The sequence below is a fragment of the Seriola lalandi genome, unplaced genomic scaffold, assembly GCF_002814215.2.
Source record: "Seriola lalandi dorsalis isolate HSWRI2012SDOR001 ecotype SW California unplaced genomic scaffold, Sedor1 jcf7180002053896, whole genome shotgun sequence".
Taxonomy (NCBI): domain Eukaryota; kingdom Metazoa; phylum Chordata; class Actinopteri; order Carangiformes; family Carangidae; genus Seriola; species Seriola lalandi.
This window is the reverse complement of record NW_019524449.1, coordinates 276,480-295,829: the sequence shown is the minus strand read 5'-3', so window position 1 is coordinate 295,829 and position 19,350 is coordinate 276,480. Positions and strand designations below refer to the sequence as shown.

Here is a 19,350-nt window from a genome sequence, read left to right as displayed (position 1 = left end):
GTGGGGGGTGGGAGGGGGTTTCGGCGTGCACGGCTGATACTGCAGTGTGGCGTGTTGTGCTGTCCTGTCCTGAGCTGAGTTTTAGAGGCGCACAGAGACTCCTGTCACTCCCTAATCAGGTCATCTGCCGTTTTGAGAATGCGTGCACGTAGTGCTTTAGTTTCTCCCTGTGAGGAGACTTAAAAGGTGTTTTTTCAAATACATATCATTTACTCTATTGTGTGTGCCTGAGCCACCTTGTCTTGTTCTAATCTGCACAGATGGAGGGTGTATTAAGAGTAAGAGCAGTGGGTGTCTGTCACCGATTATTTCAGGTTTTTTGGTATTAATAATGTGTGCAAGCCATGAGCTGACAGTATAGTGTGTAGCTAGCATTTATTTCAGAGTGCAGCGGTTGTGTGCGTGCATGTTTGTTGCTCTGGTATGTCTCTTGTCCCCACCAAACACTTCACGTTTTAAATCTCTGCGCATCTCAGTGCAGGGCATTTAAGTGCTTGACCTAATTTCTCTGGCAGCAAAGAATCCACTAGTGAAGGCCTTCCTCTGTGTGTATTTGTGTGTGTGTGTGTGTGTGTGTGTGTGTATGTGTGTGTGTGTGTTTGTGCGCACGCGCGTGTGCGTGTGCGCACGCGCGTGTTGCTCTGGGTGTTTCCTCCTTGCCTTTCTAACAGGAAGCTGATGTGGAGTTCAACTGAGGACAGGGAAAAGGCCTTTTCTTTCCACTGTGAATCATTTGAGAGAGAGAGAGAAAAAAATGAAAAAAAGAGAGGGGAGAAAAAAAGGGACCAGGCCGCTGCATTGATTCAACCCTCTGCAATCTGGCCTGCTTCTCTCTCTTTTTGTTTTTCCCTCCCTCTTCCTCTCTTCATTCTCCATACCTTATTGTCTGTTTCAGCTTTTTTCTCACTCTTTCGTTTTATTTCTACTTCTACTGATCTCGGATAGACAGCAGCGTTCTGGAGGGAATCAGCGAGTTTATGGAGAGTTCACGAGTCCTGTGAGAACATGGGGAGGGAGGGGGGCAGAGGAAAGGAGAGACGAAAAGCAAATGAAGCAGGGCTCTGTGGGGAGCAGTGCAGGTTCTTCCGGTTCAGTTTTAACATACCCACAGCAAAAAGAGGCTGCCCGCGTTATGTACTTATGAGGAAAAAAAAAACATAAAACACCTACACAAACTGGCTTTATTAAAGCCAGTGTTGAGACGCTGTGAAGGATTCTGAATCCCTTTGTATTCCTTAAAGCTGAGATAGTATGGAAGGAACAAAAGCTATAAATAGCTGATAAACCCTTCTGGGTGAGAGATAAATGGCTAAATTGTTCAAATAAATTTCCTTTCACAGCCAGAATACCAACCAACAGGGGTTATTTGAGGCTGGTTGTATACATCATCTTCCTCGCAGACCAAAGCTATAGTAATTTTTTGGTTGTAAACTTGACGTAGATTTATTCAGTTCGAAGGTCACTGAGTTTATAGTTGTTCTCGGTCACATTTCATGTTGGATGACACTTGTTCCAAGAATCAAATACAGGCCAAGGCAAATGTTAGAAATGTTGAAACAGCATGACCTAAACCCTAATTGTAGATAATCTCATCTTCAAGGTTCCGTGTACATATTGCAGTAAAAGGGGATTTTTAGGAATTAAATAAGACCAGATATTCTGAAACCACCTACTCAGCCTGTTTCATGTGCTTGCAAAATCTTTAACTGTTTGAGTTGTATGTCTACAAGATTGAACTAGAACACAGTACGACACACCACTGCTGCTTCAGCAGTATGACAGAAATATTCATGAACACATTTGACAATGAGCAGTGGAGATACACAACTGCAATGTCCATGGAATAATGCAGTGGCCTTTTCTTTGCCTTCATTTGTTGTGTGTATATAGAAGTTTGCGTCAATGCAGCAGCAGAAGAAGGGCCGATTTTCTCGGAGAACATTTCCATTTAAGCCTTCGCTTACCCATGTTCCCTTGAGCCTGACACAGACGTCCAGCAGAGTCAGAGCTGTGGCTGACTTTGTGCTTTGACCTTCCTAAAGGGCAGAAAGTGAATCAGTCTAGTGTTTTATTATTATAATCTGAACGGACACAATTTGTCGATGGTAAATGGCTGCTCCTTTTTGGATTAATCTACATTTCAGTCGCCTCAAAGCAAAGAAAAAAAGTTCTCTAATGCTACTTTTATTTACATATCCTCCATTGTGATATTATAGATTAAATTAAGAAAAGCAAAGCTCGTCAATTTACTTCATGAAAAGAATAAGGGTCCCTGATAATTTGAATAAATTCCAGCTGGTCCTTTGCCCAACAGCACTGACATGTAACAGCAGAAATGTTCCACTAAGAATGTCCTGTTCTCAGCTTGTACTGGCACAGTGTGGGAGAACAACACGCAACCAAACCGCACAGCACACGTCCTAATCAATCACAGCTCTCGATCATTTTTCACAGTGCAGGTCGAAACAGCAGAGCTGTGACTTTCCACACTTTTGATTTGTGATTTGAGTTTTTTTTCCTGTGTCTTGTATTTTCAGCGCAGGGCAACAGAGTACACAGAGGATGTGGAACCACCAGGCCTCAGATGCTGCAAGGCAGGTGAGTACATGGGCACTCACAAACACACACAAATGTCTACTGAGGCTGTGCGAAAGAACATACGGGCAAAAAAACAACAATATTATGTTGCTTACAATTTCAGTTTAAGTCATTTTGGTCACAATCTTACTTGCTTAGAGGACATAAGGGTCGGAGCTACTGTATTATGCTCCTTTATGCCCTCCAAAATGTTGCAATGTTGTTATGATTGTTTTTTGTAATACATATATATTATATGTATATATATAATGTATTCATTTAAACCCATTTGGCTTTATACTTATCTCTCAGCCGGGCATCTCTTGAAAAATGTATTTTTAATCTTGGTTTAAAGTATAAAGAATAAAATGGAAATTAAAATTGTGATCTCTAGAAAATCAAGTATTTCTTTTTTATATCTAGAGTTCAAGAAGAATGCACAATCTGGGCTTTATTCCTAATCTCTTGTTAAACTGTAAGTAGCAAGACAGAAAATAAGAGCATTAATGCTCAAACTGACAGTCTCTGTCTAATGTCTCAATACACAATATTGGTATATTTTTAATAGACCATAATGAGGAGTCTCAGCTGCTGCAGCAACACTGTCAGCACTTTGACTTTCCTGTTGAAGGAGAAAGATGCCTGGCTTTAGCTTTGGAGTAACTATCCGTAACTATGCTGAAGAGTTAGGGGGATTTAAGCATAGTGGATTTTATGTGAGAAGACTCTTTGGGAATAAATGAACGTGTTTCGTGATAATTTATGATTTTTATTTTCTTCCATGAAGTTGATCCCAACAACATGACGTCTTTGACTCCTCGTAAATCAGAACATTATGTTGTAGTCATGGAATTGATGATATTTGAAAATGTGGTTTTTAGTGAATTGTACAGTGAATGAGTAACTTTTTACTCAATAAGGACAGTTTTGGCTTGAAAATAGCTGAATAAAAGTTATAGGAAAGATTCCTGACTTAGGTTCAGAGGGAAGTTTGTGACACCAATGTCAGATTAATGTGCATGGGCTCTCTGGAGGACTGAATGAATAGCATTCTTGACAAAAACACTTGTAACTGCGGTACAGTACCTGTCACTGGTCTGGGTGAAATCCTGGTTGCAAGTATTTTATCATATTTGTTTTTACTTACACGAGCTACCAGATGGGTGGAGTTTACTGGTGCAGTATAATTCCAGTAGTACAAGATCAATGTCAGGCTCAGAAAAGTTCACTGAGTTCACTGAGGCAGCTCGAAACCTGATGTTCCTCTTAATCATAAGTGTTTCCTAAGTGAGAAAAACCCTTCTCCACACACATGACACAGTCACGTACAAAACAGTATTTTGTACATAAGACTTTACTGAAGCCACAGAATTTAATTCTTGTATTGAATGAAATATTCCACCTCAAGAAGCTGTCTTTTTATGGCCCCGCCATTACATCAAATGGAAAAATTCTGCATGTCTCTTGCATCAATTTATACCATTCCCCCATAATTCAGCATGACATATTTAGTATGTTTGGAACCATTAGGAGCTTTACTCTGAAATAAAGTTCTGTGGCTTTGAATGATTGGCTGTAGCATATGCTTTTGACTGATGGAGTGGGACAGAGTAGATTGTTTAAATTTTTATTTTGTTGTGGTAGCTCAGACGTTTTCCTGTGTTGTTCAGGATTGAGATTTGACTTGGGACCGTCAGTGCACTTTAGCCATCCTGTTCTGTCCAGTGGGATCGATGAAAAAGCATCAAATTATTATAAAGCTAAAAATTTTAAGCACTTATTCTGAAAAATGCCTCTCTCCAGTGAAATTATTGATTAAAGCAATGTTATTATATTTTAGCTGATCCAGCACTAGAGCTAGTGATTTGTAGTGTTGGGTAGTTCAAAAACTAGCTTTATATTCTTTTGCATAACATATGCAATATGCATGTGAACCCTCAATTCAGTTGTCAAAATAACTAGTAACTTCAGCAGATGAATAAAAGGAGCAAAAAAAGGACAATAAATGTAATGTGGTTGAGTAAATAAATAAAGTAATAAAGTCTTGCAAAACAGAAATAGCTTCAGTGGTAATACAGAAGAACTAAAAGTACTTGCAATTTTACTATCAAATAAAGCAGAAAATACAAAAGCTTCACAGTCCATAAAAAAACTCTTAGACTGAAGTCCGATTGTCACCTCAGTCTTTGTCTGTGGTGTTTCTCTTCCCTTTCTCCTTCCTCTTGCCCTTCTCCCTGCAGAGTCATAGCTCATGTGTGACCTCTGCAGGTGTCACTCCACATACAGCATGGCTGACAGAAACACTGTAGGATGTGGGCTCAGATTACTTTTCTTGCAAAGCCTACCACTAAAAATGAAGAAATATAATAAAATGCAGCACTTTTCTCAGTATAATATTTACAGATCCAAATACAGTGGCAATAAAAAATTAAATAAACCCTTTGGCATAAGCTTTTTTTTTGTTTTTTTTTGTTAATTGTTCATAAAATGTGATCTGATCTTCATCTAAGTTGTAAGTTTAGACAAACGCAATGTGCTTAAGTTAATAACACTTTATTGAACACACACATTAAACATTCATTCAGTGCTGGTGAAAAAAAAAGTAGGTGAAGCCTTGGATTTAACAACCGGTCAAACCTCCTTATGCAACAATAATCTGAAACAAGTGTTTTCTGTAGCTGCTCAGACCTGCACAATGTTCAGGAGGAATTTTGGACCGTTCCTCCTTACAGAGCTGCCTCAGCTCAGCCATATTCTTAGGATGTCTGCTGTGAGGGGCTCTCTTCAAGTCATTCCACAGCATCTCTACGGGGTTAAGGTTTGACCTCCAACAGGTAGATTTTCTTTGTTTAAATTCATTCTGTAGTAGATTTACTTTGATGTTTAGACACGTTGTCCTGCTGCATCACGCAGCTTCTACTGACCTTCATCAGGTGGACAACCACCCTGACATTATCCTGTAAGAGACCTTGAAAAACTTGGGAATTTATTTTCCCCTTGATGATGTGAGCTGTCCAGGCCCAGATGACGGTCATGATGGTCCCTCCACTGTTCCTCACCTTTGGGAGGATCTTTTTTTACACCATACGTGGTGCTGCATGTTCTTCCAAAACAGTTCACCCATAGTTTCATCAGTCCACAAAACAATTTTCCCTGTAGTGTTGTGGAGTGTCAAGCTGCTCTTTGGCAAACTTCAGGTGTGCAGCAATTATTTTTAGGAGAGCAGCAGCTTCCCCCACGGTGTCAGACCAACATGCTCCATGCAACCATTCACCATGATTTGCATATGGTCGGCTCATGAACAGAGATGTTAACACCAGCTGCAGCGATTCCTTTAAGCCTTTAGCTGTTACTCTGAGCTTCTTTCTTACATTACTGAACTTTCTGCGTTGCGACTTTTGAGTCATTTTAGCTGGACACCCACTTTGAGGGAGAGTGTCCACAGAACAAGCTTGTCTCCATATATAGACAGTTAGCAGAGTTTTCTTTTGAGATAACTTTCTAACCAATTCTCATCAAAACTCAAAAAGTTTTTTTTTTTTATAAGAAAAGTGTCTGTAACCCACATCTCCAATCTGGTTTCATGGACTGGACTCCGGGTTTACTAACTCTTGACTCCAGTTAGCCATTGTTGATGTTATTAGCTGTGGGGTTCACACACTTCTTGCAACCTCCTCTGTGAATGTTTCAATGATGTATTCAATATGAACAACAACAATGCAACATTCGTGTATCATTAGTTTGTGTGAACAGATTGTGTCTGCTCATTATTATAACTTTGATTAAGATTAAGATTTATACATAAATACAGGTAATTCCAAAGGGTTCACTTCCTTTTCTTTCTCCTTTCTTTCTTCTGACTGTAAGTTGGAAGAATTTAGAATTTAAAGTTATACTCAGTTTTGAGTCAGTATGAAAGCAGCTCTTTATTTAGTTTTATTGAAGTTCTGCAACATAATACATTTATTTAAAAAACAGCAATATTTAGGTGGATTTAACATCTGTTTTATAAAAATAGTTAAAGCCACATAACATTGGCCAATATGGACTTAAATGTTTAAGTGTCAAGTAGGAATTCACTTAAGTTATAGCAGTTACATACAGCATGTCCAACAATGTGAATCCAGCCAAATGTTTATTGTCAAACATTATTACCAAAATTCAATAAAACCAGTTACACAGGAAAAAATTGGAGTCAAATGAGTCACAGAAATATTTACAAAACCTGAAGCCGTTGAGATATTTTGCAACTGCAAACTTGCAGCTGCAAAATAAAATATCATATTTTGTACATCCAATGAATACTGTGACTTTAGTTTTTACATTCACAGTGTATTGGATTGAGAAGAGGTGACTTGGTGTGGATGGTTGACCTCCCACCACATCCACTCTTTTGGAAATACCCCGTAATTTGATTGAACCAGTTCAGGGGAGGTCCAGTAGGCAGCATCCCTCAGATCAGGTGTTGTCCAGATGTTTTGATGAGAGCCATCCTCAGGCTTCTACTAATTTCTTATTTGGAGAGCAGGGATGGGACAAGAAAGCCCTCCATGACTTCCAACAAACTTCTGTGCTGTATACTGTCAAACATAGCTTATTCTTTCAGTATCAGATGAAGATTTTTTTTTTTGTTTTTTTTTACAGATGCACCATTCTTGTGTCCCATTTATTGTCAAAAGAGCTACAGCAGAACTGAGCCCCTGTCCTACACATAAAATGCCATATTTCATTTAAAGGTGGTTTGTTTGGCATTTTAATAGATATTTTTCATCCCAAAGCCTCCCACAGTGCCTTGACTGCTTTCAGTTTTAGCATCAGAGACTGCGTTTACATGCAGAAGAATTTTGTTTTTGTAACCAAGTTAACCCAGTTGTGGGTGGACTCATTCAAATCTCCTATCTTACTTTGAATTGCTCATTCTCTGAAATATGGAAAACCTGAATTGGGCTGTCTGGCTTTCTTCCATTACCGTGGCATGTAAATACCTTACTCCCATTTTAGCTTTGTGCAATCCTCATTATTGTTAATATTATTGTATTAGAGTTAATCTAATAATCAAGAGTGAAGCTAGTCTTTCCTATGGTTATTTATTTGTTATTTAGTCTCACATGTATGTATTTGTCTTCCACTCTCTGCCCCTCTCTCCTCTCTTTCCCACTTTGTCTCTCTCCTCATTTATTATTCTATGCCCGATGGACAGAATTAAAAAGTAGGATATGATATTATCGACTGGGACACACCGAGTATCCTTGCAAAAGCCAAGGTGGATTAAGTTGTGTCTGATTATCAAGCATGACTGGTGCCATGCTTGATAACAGGACCTGTTCAGGTCCACTGGCATCCAATTACAAACTATTACATACGAGGTAATTATGGGGTAAAGTTCAGAGCAGTGTAACAGTGTTTGTGATTTAGTGGGGGCAGAATTACAGCAAAGGTGTAAGGTGACTTCATCCTGTGTGTGTGTGTGTGTGTGTGTGTGTGTGTGTGTGTGTGTGTGTGTGTGTGTGTGTGTGTGTGTGTCTGTGCTCATGAAGGAGAAGTAATGAGAGTGGATGGTTGCTCTCCACCAGACAACCAGAATGAACTGTGCAATGGCTAAAAGAATCTCTGTCTCTCTCGCTCCCTCGCTCTCTCAGACTGGGGGCTGCCCTGCCTCCACAGAGCGCTCGGCCACTGCTGCATTGTGGCCCGGGGCCTCATTTGAATGGGCCTTTAGTATTTTGTGTGAACAAGTCAGCGCCATTTGCATTTGTTCCAGTCACAAAGGTTTAACAGGTCAATAGGGACTCCCTGGCAGAAAACTAACACGCTAGGGTACCTTTTTTTTTCCTCCCTCCCTCACGTCTCCTCCATCGCTGTGGTTGTCAGGCACCCGGCCGGCTTGTCCTGGTAGTATGTAACTCAAGCATGTGGTATGTATACAGAACATGTGTGTACAAGTGTGTGTGTGTGTGTGTGTGTGTGTGTGTGTGTGTGTGTGTGTGTGCGTGCGTGTGTGTACAAGTGTGTGTGTTTTAGGACATGATTTGTGACAGCAGCGTGTCAGGGTCAGAAAATAGGAGATAATACTCTCCAGGCTGTACTGACAAAAGTTTAATTAACATACAACTTATAGCAGCAGCTTGTTTGAGTGACAGAGGGGTTTGTTGTGTGTGTGTGTGTGTGTGTGTTAAAGAAAGAGAGAACAGAGACTTTCTCTAAGACAGACACACACACCAGCACATTTGAGAGAGAGAGAGAGTTTCATTTCCTGTTCCGGGACTATTTACACTCTCAATAAAATTTGTAACATGGTGTGGAACAATACGTGATGATATGTGGGAGCTAATTCCCCCACCAGCTTCACCACAAGTGTGATGCTAGGATGAATGACTATTGTGCCATTTATAAAGAGATACAAGTAACACTTTGTTTGAAGGGCTTTTAGTTTGTTACTTCTCTTCTCTGGGAACTTGACATATTAGAGTCTCCTGTTTCGCATTTAGATGCAAACAAAAACCTTTTCTAGTCTTGTTACCCTTCCTAATGAAAACTAATAGAATATATTAGCTTAAATATGTTAAGCGCGCTTAGTCAGTGTTCAAATCCTTCGAAAGGAGTGCTAACTTTGCTAACATGCAATTTTTCAATTCAGTGACTGGCAACACAGAAACATCTTTAAAGCAGATACTAATTCTGTTTCTAATACATGTTATTAGCCATATAAAAGCTTTTAATGGGTCACATTAAAATATTTTCATATGTCTAAGTAAAACAGTAAATTGCTAATTTGTACGGAAGTGCTTTTAGCAAAACCATTACACCCAGCATTATTCCTAACGTTGTAAAACTGTTGTTTTTGTGCCAGTAAGCCTATTTGAGGAGAATATCTAGAGAGAACAGAGTATCGTCTCATTAAAGATTTATTGTGATTTTTGGAAGGATAGCAGAATTGACTTTTTATGGTTCTATTTTCTTCTGAGTGTAGCCTCTGTCACTCATATGGCTCGCATGGGGCTTTCAAAATCCAAAACCAACAGCACAATGAGTATTTTTTGTATTGACTACATTCTTATACACGTAATGATATATTTTTTTTAAAAAGTTAACTTAGTGCAAGCAGTGGGCTATGCAATTGAAATAATAGAATAATGCTGGTACACCACAGCATTTCCATCCACTTGATGTGGGTTTTAAGTGCAGGCATGGCAGCAGGTTCTCCAAGTGCTCACAGAGATTGTCCTGCATTTAAAATGTCAAAGGCTGCCTTCTCGTAACAGTCAGGTGTGCTGCTGAAGAGTCCTCAGGAAGGACAGCGAACCCCCCCCCACCTGTTCACTCACTCTGGGTAAGAGGATCCACCTGAGTGGCTCATGAGTGAATATACTGTAAAGCTTCAGTGTCAGACTTTACACAGTAGTGGCAGCTGCCTTTTGTATATGTCCCTCAGCATATTTACAGTGAGGTTTTATCAAAATGTAATAACCTTCACCAAACAGAATAATACACATTTGCTGTTTACCGCAGTTATATGTCCAAAGAGACTTATTGTGTATGATGAAACTTAATGCCTTATTCAAGGTCAGGTCTTTGAATCCCTAGTCACATGTAAAATGGATTTTTTTTTTTTTTTGCAACACATCATGAGCTGTTTACTTTTGGATTTGTTTGCATCAATAGCAGAATCCCAGTTTGTGTAATCTGCAACAATGAAATATATATCTTATATTGTATTGACCATGTAAAGTTTAAGAAAGAAAAGTATTCGCTTTCAACGTGTATCACAATATGCGGTTTATGCCGGACCACAATGTTTGCACAACAAATGTATACCAGAAAGTTGCAGACAAATCATTTCTGTAGAGAAAAGACATTTTCAAGCCTGTGAAGCTTAGAATCCAGTGTTAAAGCTCGTTCCAGGCATTAGCTAGTCTCATCACTGTGTACACTAACATGTACACTATAAGGAACTTGCCTCAGTGACTTGGCGCACATAGCATAAATAAAGCAGAATATACAGACATACACAGACACAGTGTATATAGTAGGCTACAGAACTATGTACACATCATGTACAGCTGTACACATGATTAAAATATGCACCGATGGTATTTATATCAGCACATTACAAGTAGTCTTGCAGAGTATTTTACAGGGGTAGATGACAGACAGCAGAGGAGGGAAAAATCAAACATTTCGTGGCAGACCTGAGTGGGAGCCATGCTTACAATTGCTCCTGTCATGCTGATCTGAGACCGCCTGGCCACAGTGCCCTGCTCTGCTGTGCTGTATTTTGTTGCAATTGTTTGTGTTGAGCTGTGTGACCCACTATTTGGACTTCTGTTCCATTATCTTTCAAAACTTGCTGCACTTGGGGTCTCAAGCAAAGAAAAGCAAAGTGAGAGCCCAGCGTCAGGTGCTACAAGCTGCTAGCTAGGCCTGTAGCCAGGCCCAGAGAGCCAGACCTGGCAGCTCCGAGGCTGCGACGTGTGAAACGCTGCACACAAAGGAGCTCGCTCCATCTGTATGCACCCTACATAGGCAGGCTTTTGTTGCAGCCGACAGGCACATGACTGCTAGCATCTTAACCCCTGAGAGCCAGCGTCTCCTTTCCCCTCTCACTAGACTACACACTGCAGTAGACACCACAGTGAGTTAATACTTTTAGGAAAAGAGCCAGGGGTTTAATAGTGATTTATGTGTTTTGTATTTTTGTGAACATGTCACTCAGCAAAAACTCCCCAGAAAATATATTTAAAAAGAAAAGTATGATGTAAATATCAGAGGAGTTTTAGTATAATGTTCAGAGACAGTTTAAATTCTCTGTCAAATGTGTTAATGTCCAGGCAAAACTTTGTGAAAGCAAATGAATGCGATACATTGTTTGAAGAATTGGATCAGGGGTTCATTTTTAACAATGATTTGGGGTTAATATCGAGGTCAGACATGAATAGGAAAAGACCAGAGAACAAAACAGGAAAAAAAAAGTGTTCTCTGTTTTCACATGAAATATATGTAAAAATATGCAGATGAATATCTTCTGTGCTGCTGTATGGATTTACAAAACAATAATTATGCAGGTCAGATTTAGGAGGGTTTCACATTTCAGCTTCAATTGCATTTCCTGTTTACTGCGAGGCCAAGTTTACTTATTTGTCTGTACATTTCGCATAAAGTTGTAGGGACAGTTCAGAAATGAGTCCGCTGCCTCCCACTGGGAGACCCCTCTGTAAAATCCAATTAAAGATAAATCACTAGCATCAAGACTCGACGGCTGTGGCAGTTAGGAGATGCTCTGACCTATTAGCACTCTTCATTTTTCAATTTCAGCGTGCTACATGGATGTCCTTGAGTAGATCATTAAGTCACACACACACACACACACACACACACACATACACACACACACACACACACACACACACACACACACACACACACACTCATTCTCTGTTTGGGAATGTTTTTCTTATTAAACCACACTGAACAAGCAATAAGAAATTATACAAATTATCTTCTTAATTCGGAAACTTAACTTGTGAATTTTCTGCTCAAATGAATAGATCCTGTTGGTTTCATGAGGACATGCTCATGTGCCTCATGCTACTTTGTGTAACCCATACAACTCCAGACGTGTGCGTGCGTGCGTGTGTGTGTGTGTGTGTGTGTGTGTGTGTGTGTGTGAAGCCGGAAGCATGTGTGTGCATACTAGTGCTAGATATGAAATCAAACAAACACTCTATTTGGAGCGTTCCTGAACCCTTAGTCAGCTGAACTGGATACGGGCGACTGAAACGAGCGTGCTGTCACTCAGTCAGACAAGTGCCTGATTTTTGGAAATAAGAAGAGAACAGAGGGCAAATCACAGGAAGGACAGAGACGCTGCAGTTAAAATAAAAAATGAAAATAAAACATGTCTTCACATCACCCCCCTCCTTTCACTACCACCACCACCTTCCTTTTATGAAATGTGGGTGTACGGTCCTGATGGGGGCTGGGGTGCAAATGGCTCCTATCTGGGCTGAGCTAGGTCACGCAGGCCCATCCAGGCTGCAGTGCATCTGTGACGTGGCATTAAACTAGAACCAACAGCAGGTCCGAACCCTTTAAGAGGTGGTACCACTCCCTGAGAATGCCACAGACCTGTACGTAAGCTGATGTTTGATAAGAGCTGAAATATAATGATTTATTAATGTGGGATGGACCCCCGAAATGTGAACAGTATGTAGCTAGGGATCAGGAGAGGTGTGTGTGTTTGTGAGTTGGGAGGAGGGGAGAAGAGTGGTAAGTTTCGAATATAAGAAAAAAAAAAAAATGAAATCTGAAAATATATTTTTAATTTATTTTTTGCCTGCCTGCACTTTGTGATTTATCTCCTTTTTTGTATTGTTAGAAACAAGTTATTCCATAGTAACAGTGTTTTCAAAAATGACACGTTTGAGCTGAAATGTTGTAGCCTTGAGAGCACTCGACTTAGCATTCAGAGCATTTTTCCTGTGTCATCTAGCACTACAGAATATTTCGATGCCTCTCAATCAAAAGCTATTTAATGTAGGATTGAATAAGACCAAGGTAGCAAGGATTGCAGCATTAATTTTGCTATAAGATGAATTTTGTCATGCTTCACACAGTTATCACAAATTACGAAAAAAAAAAAAGAGCCTATTTTGCCAAGGATCAGAATGGCGTTTCTTTGTTCCCTGGATAAACATCCCTGTAATTACATTTTTTTTTATGTCCTCGAGATGGGCAGTGTATTCTGTGAGCTAAATTAGAAACCAAACTTTTCTAATAAACCTGACAGTTGCAAAATGACCTAGAGAGGGGAGTCTCATAGTTAACTGAAAGTAGGACAGTAATTCTCCCAAAGCACTGCCCTTTCTTTAATGAGAGAAGAGCTAGAAAAAAGGACGAGTCGTGAAGTTGTCATAGTGCTGCTTGTTTGAGATTTATTGTCTGTTTGGCTGTTTTAAAAACTGTATAGGACACTTGTCTGTAGTGAGCGCAGGTCCATTTCGTCTCTCCTCTTTTCCAACCTTTGCTCTGCTCTGCTTTGCTGCCGAATGGGCTCCCTCCACACAGAGAAGCTCGGTTTTCAGAGGTGAGTGGCTTAATGATTATCAAAGAAATACATTTGAATCAAAGTGCTCAGTTAGTGCCCTTGATAAGTGCGAACTGTAGTTGGAAAACACTTGAGAATGTTTTTTGACCTTGCAGTCTTCTACCACCTGTTTATTTAGAGTTTCAGTAAGCTGATTTACCCTCTTGTATATTTACGAAATAAGTTTTAAAAATGATTTTTGTAGAGCAAAGAAAATGTACACACGTATTTAATCCTTTTTACACTTTAATATGAAATAATGAAAAACATTATCATGAGATCCAAGCAATTTGTAGTAATGATAGTTGGAAAAGGAACATTTTCTAATTACGCATTCAAAATGTCTGAAAGGTTTGAAATCCAGATGATTTTGCACGTTTAGATGGTCGCTTATTTTCTTGACGGTTGCAATATATTTTTATTATTTCACCTATCTAAAGAGATTTAAAGTTTCCTAAGAGCGTGTTGTGACAGCCTGGAATCACTCCTCAATACACCTGACTGCTTATGCTGAGAGAGAAATTTTCATTCATTACAAAGTGTTTGCAACTGAAACTGAAGCTTGAGTAGTTTATAAAATCGCCATATTCTAATTTTAAAACAATAGTAATAATGTGCTTTTTTAATATCAATGTTTTTTAATATCTCGATAAAGTTTTGAGTAAAAAGGAGTGCACTGCGTTTTCAACTTTGCCATATTACTCTCCAGAGTTCAGTTCATGAAATAAGTCTAAATTAAATTTATTATGAAATCCTGTCTGGCAAGCTAAAGGAAAAACAAAGATGTAAACATTTTGTTGTTGAAATATACAGAATCTTTTCAGAATAAAAGTTTGTCCTTTTTCAGGGGTCCTTTTTGAAAAAAAAAGAGGAGGGGGTAAAAATTGTATTTTGTTTTATCTTATTAGGTTACATTAAAATGTAGAATTGAATTTTCCAGCCTTTCCTTTTTAAACAAATCCCTTTAGTCTGTCAAGTTACTTTTTAAATGATTTCATAAATTCATTCAGAGTTTTTAGAAATTTATCCAGAGCAGAAAAAAAAAATCATTTTGATCCCTGACTGAATTTGCCTTCGTTTTCACTGCACTGAACTGATTATAGGGACTCACATTACATTTCCAGTTATTCATAATGTGGATTTTATTTTTACTCTTTGTTAATAATACTGTTATATATATTAAGATTAATATTTGTGCGTATTTCCTGTTTTTGCTTATACTTGTCATATGTCAGTTATATTAAAAGAGAAAGAAGTCTTTACTACTTTAGACTCGTTTTTTCTCATTCTGACATAAGATAATTATATTTCATACTTGTTTTAAACTTTGAAACAACCGAAATACTTTTTTTTGTCCCTAACATCTTTTGAGCAAAAAGAAAAAATCATTAATTACGATACGAACAAATCAAAGCGAATAAAAAACGGATAGTATATGTGCATGTCTTCGTTTCTCGTCCCTGACGGGCTGCGGAGGGTTAACCTCTGTATCTGCTTGGTCCCAGAGTGACTGAAGGAATTCATATCTTTATCTCCTTCAGTTCTGTCGTTGCAGGATGTTTGTTTGGCATTTGTTAAAAAATGTCATTGTTTTACATATAGGGATATGTTTCACAATGAACAACGTTTTTGTCGCAATTTGGCAAAATTCTCAGCAGTGTGTGTGAGTGACTGCATCATTTGGGCTGCCATGTTGTCTCCTCCTGTCCTCCATTTTGTGATTCTGTCTCTTGCTTCTTGCTCACCTGCTTTTATCAAAGTTTTATCAAACTCTCTCTGGCTTTTTATCAAAGTGAAAAAAATAATAATTCTATAGCTTTCACATGATTTACAGATGTACATTTAATTTATTTTAAAGACCTGTCAGGCTTTTGTTTCATTGCTGAGGCAGCCAACCTGAAGGCTGATAACTCTGCTTTTTACCTCAAAGTACCTTCCTTAGGGACTGAAATCTGCCAACTACTGCAACAAGTTGAAAGCTGTCTTGACAGGCAAAACTCCTTAAAAGGAGCATTGTGTCCTATTTGACAAGCCGTTTACTACTTAAAACAATTTGTCCATGTAATCAGCAGCACGCGTGTTTGAGACTGCATGCAATGTTAGTTTTTACAGCTCTGCAGCGCGAGCGACTGTGACCCGTAGCCCCATAATGGCCACCGGGGGTCACGGAGGTTAATAGAGACTGATGTATGAGGCCCCAGAGTGACATCCCAAAGGGGATGGCCCCTTAATCCTTATTAGGCCTCTGTGTTAGTGATCCTTACCTTTCAAAGCAAACAGCACGCTCCCTTTGCCGTGGGGCCCCAGCCTGCCCCCAGCGTTACACTTCTGACCCCAGGGTCGTGGCCTTTGTTCAGAACCCTTCAGAGACTGACCCTAGGGGTCACGGCTGTAATAGAGAAGTTGTTGAGGCGCGTGCTGCTGAGGGGCCCCTCAGCAGACCACCTCGTAGAGACAGCCGGCCCCGCCGCTCTGGTCACCGAAGAGAGGAGGAAGTGTGTGTTCACCAGAGTGTGAATGTATAGATAGCTGGAATTTATAGGCGTCAAACACAACACATATTATATGTGTAAGTTATTACCACTCAGTACAATGTCGTAAGCTTGCAAGTAAGACCTGAACTTTGGCATTTTAAATGCAGTAAGTCATGTATTCACAGAAATAGCTTCTTCAGAGAGGCTCACATCGCTCTTTACTGACTTTCTCAGGTGCTTCTACTTATTTAACTACATATTATTCACTGATAATTAAAGGCTACAAGCAATAAATTTAAGAAATTGCATTTTTTGTAAAGAAATGGATTATACATTTAGGTTTTTTGATTTTTTTTTTGCCCTCTCTGCTGATGACTTCTTCTCAAAAAGTAAACTGTCAGTCTGCTAATCTGTTGTAATTCCGTTAAAAACCTATCTAACTTATTTGTCATTTAATTACAATTAATGTTGTGATTTGTCTATATCTATACTGTATAATTTTTGCTCCTGAGTATTAAAAATTTTGTGGCTTATATTATTCTTCAGTACTACATGTGTTGCTTTTCTCAGTGCTGTACAGCACCGAGATGTGTGTGTGTGTGTGTGTTTGTGTAACTCGTTTTGACTCAGACATTCACGACCATGTTGCCACTGTGAAACATGAGTTGTGCAGCACCGACACATGTACTGTGATCGGTTTATTTGATAGTGTTTTGTATTTAATTCCCCTCCCCTTTGTATATTCGATTTTTGCAGATTTGCAGTGTGTGTGATAGAACCTAATCGCTTCACTGCAGCTTCTCCTCTTTCCTGCTGTGCTCCAGCTAAAATTTGCAGAGCTTCAAAATATGAATTGCATGCATGTGAAATATCAACAATGCAATATGGCTTTTTACACTAACAATAAATGTAAGGCAGAGCACAGCTTGGTTTTAATCAGGAGGTGAGGGTGTTGATGAAAATATTGCGGTTGTGGACTCTTGAAGGTGTCATAAATGAGGTTGTTAATATTGGAGTTTCATCAATGGCAGCATTACGCAGGCCGCTCCTGCAGGGGCGAGGCCGTGCAGAGGGCTACAGTGTCAGAAGTTGGCAGCTGAGCCAAAACCAGAGCCGTATCCTCAAGTGAACTCTCCACGACGTACGGTGCAACAGGCTCTGCCAAGTTTTTTGAATTCCTGCCACATGTTAGATGGTAAACAACTGACTAGCAGAAACAGTGTCTTAGATAGATGAGGAAGGCTAAGGGACTCTTCAAATTGCTGATGAAACATGCATTTGTTTACACTATTGTTTGATTTATATTCAGCTCGCAGTTGTTGTGGCGTTTTATGCTTGCAGCGATCGCAATTGGTTCAAAGACGTGGCGAGATGTGACGTCACAGGGTTCAATGTGATGACTGGTGCTCGATCCATTTTTCTCATCAAGGGACACGAGTGAATTCATACCTTAATAAGAAACCATCGGTTGCCTCATGTCGAAGCCCTGTAGTAACCAGATTTCTTTCTCACTCGTGCTCATTTTTTCACAACTGTTAAGTTTTTCGTGTTAGTGCGTTGTGTGTTTTTGATATGCGGATGGTGCAACGGGACACAGAACACAGGGAACCTGAGTTTCATTTGAGACTGTGGAAAGCTGAGGAGAGTTGGGCAAGACAAGTGCACTCACTCTCTGTCTCTCTCTCGCCCTCTCTCTCTTTCTGAGTCCGTCCTCTGAGGTAGAAACATACACACACACACACACATACACACACACACACACACACACACACACACACACACATACACAGCAGCGTAACGCCTTTTCTTTCAGCATCCAAGACTGAGAGTAAGGAGGTAGGAGACACTGCAACTAACCAAGCGGCCATATTAGTTTGCTGTTCAGTCGCTCATATTCGCTCTGCTCTTCGTCTACTTCTCCACTGTAAGAAAAACCACGTATGATAAAATGGTTAAGTGTACATAGGGGAGATTTTTCCCACCTTTTCTTGTTTCAATGCGCAATTCCCCTTTAGATTCTGTGTGAGCAATAAAGACAGATTGAAATCAAGACCAGCTAGCCGTGCTCCATGATGTGAGATCCGTCGTTTTTTTGGACAAGTTTTTTCCCTTTTTCCCCTCTCTTTTGTGCGGCTGCTACTTTGGGGAGAGAGGAGGGGAAAAAATTTGCCTGTGCTGAGTTCTGGGTTTCTTTTGGGAAAGAGAAGACTGGAGGGGAGGGGAATGGCGTCCAAAGAGAGAGGAAGTTGTTTTTTTGCCATGGGGGAATCTGTTGCAAACAGCTCAGGGGCATTACAGCATTTTGGCCACAGAGAGAAGTTTTTGGGGACAGAAGTTGGGTGGAAACCGGACGGGTGTGAATAACCTTCAGCAGGCTGATGCAGAGGTTGGTAGGTGTGCATGAGAGCCAGAGAGAGAGAGAAAGAAAAAGAGAGAGAGAGAGGAAGACAGCAGGGGTGGTATCTGGCACAAAAACATAAAAAAGATCCTCCTCATGCAGGCTTAAATTAACACTAGCTGTTCAGAGCAGGGCTGTTTATTACTGTAGGCTATAACAGTGCTACTGAAAGGACAAGAAAGGGTGGGAGACAGAATAGGCTGGACACTGAAGGGGAGGCGGAGGGGGAAGGAGGGTGCAGGACACGAGCAGAGTCATCAGCAGAGTCCATTTTATCGTTCGGTTACTGCCCGACATTTCTCCTCTCCTTATTCGCACGCAGGACCGCTGCTGGTGCTGCAGTTTGCAGCAAGGCAAGATTGGCCTAGTAATGGCACATGGCGGGCGCACTGCGGTAAATATTACAGGATTTCACAGCACAGTTCACTGTTGCAATCATGGCAAGGCAGTCGCACCCAGGTGCTTATCTGGCTTTGATTGCGTGCCAAAACAGTCAATGTAGCTTTTCAACTCATTACCGTGTCTGCGGTCAAGAGGCAGAAGCAGTAATCAAGACAATATTCGTCAGTGATCATGCCAAACTTTCTTTATCGGGCCTTTATTAGGGACCCACTGTTGCTTGTAGGTCAAATGTGTGATATCAAACTCCCAGCAGCTACAGCTCTGAAATAAAGAGATGAATCGTTACATGAATCTCAAAGTGAGGTGTTGCAAGTTGTCCCACAATCCTTTAATCATTCGTGAGTATGTGTGTGTTTGCTGTGACTCTCCTCCTCAGGAGAAGTGCACTGTGCCCCGCCACCCCCACACCCACCCAC

The 19,350-nt window shown here is 40.1% G+C and overlaps 1 long non-coding RNA gene across 2 annotated transcripts in view; it reads left to right on the top strand.

The window, feature by feature from the left end:
• The window catches only part of LOC111651971 (uncharacterized), a 33,899-nt gene that overhangs the window by 3,720 nt on the left and 10,829 nt on the right, over positions 1-19,350 (top strand). For both annotated transcript variants that reach the window (XR_015436994.1, XR_002760574.2), the window contains one exon: positions 2,538-2,598. This is a non-coding gene — a long non-coding RNA (uncharacterized LOC111651971). The remainder of the gene's footprint in view (positions 1-2,537; positions 2,599-19,350) is intronic.